Here is a 1016-nt window from a genome sequence, read left to right on the forward strand (position 1 = left end):
GTAGGCAATCCAAGGAATGAAGCAAGGTAGGAACAAGGATACAGGAACCAGGAACAACGAGGAACTGTAACGCAGAGATGAGACGAATCTCTAGGAGGCAATAAGTACTCGACCAGTGAGACCTGTTGCAAAGACAATTCTAAGGAGCGGAGCCTGAGTTTAAATACTGTAGCTGTTGACATCATCATCCAGGGCAGCGGCTAAGTTCCCTCCGCGGTCTCTATTTAAAGATCAATGATGCACACGCGCCTAGGGTGATGTGCGGTGCGAGTAGCAGCATCTCTCCGCAGGCCACGCGGAGAGGTCCAACAAAGAAGTGGTGGCAGGACTGGGATCGCCGGGGACTACAGCAGGGCCGGAGGCACTGGGGGAGGCCCAAGGATGAAGCTGATGGCCCACCGCCTCCAACGAGGAGGAACCAGGAGCTGGAGTCACTGTAGAGAGGTGAGGGGGTCGTGCCGTGGGTCTGCCGTGGAGGGCACGCATATCAGAGATATATAGTGTCAGATTCTCTCTCTATCCCTCCCTCCCTCCTTTCCCCATATGGTCATTTTTGTGAGTACGTACATAAAGGCTGCACACATACACATGGTTGGGATATTTTAAATGATACGTGTTTACTTGCACACATGATATAAAATTGTGTCTTTGCTCGTGTGCCCAATACGTGCATTTATGGGAGTAAGATTCTAAGAAAATATATTTTTAAAAAATGGTTTGGTTGGTTAAAATACATTTGTAAACTGGGCTAAATAAAGAAAATTTGTTGAACCAGACTGATCAATACATAGCATTCTTTCTCCCAAGGAGTACAGTGAAAGTTGTGGCTTTCAACTGTAACAAGAACAATTCCAGCTACCAGCAAGGTCAAAAGATTATAAAGCTGCGCTTAAAAAATTCAGAGTATGGCATGCAAATAGGTATTCCCTTTGTAAAACTTGAATCCTCCCAATAAACAGCCCTCAACCTAGAACCTGTATAAAAAGACTGCAGAGATCAGAAAGTGCAAGCCTGAG

The sequence above is a fragment of the Rhinatrema bivittatum genome, unplaced genomic scaffold, assembly GCF_901001135.1.
Source record: "Rhinatrema bivittatum unplaced genomic scaffold, aRhiBiv1.1, whole genome shotgun sequence".
Taxonomy (NCBI): domain Eukaryota; kingdom Metazoa; phylum Chordata; class Amphibia; order Gymnophiona; family Rhinatrematidae; genus Rhinatrema; species Rhinatrema bivittatum.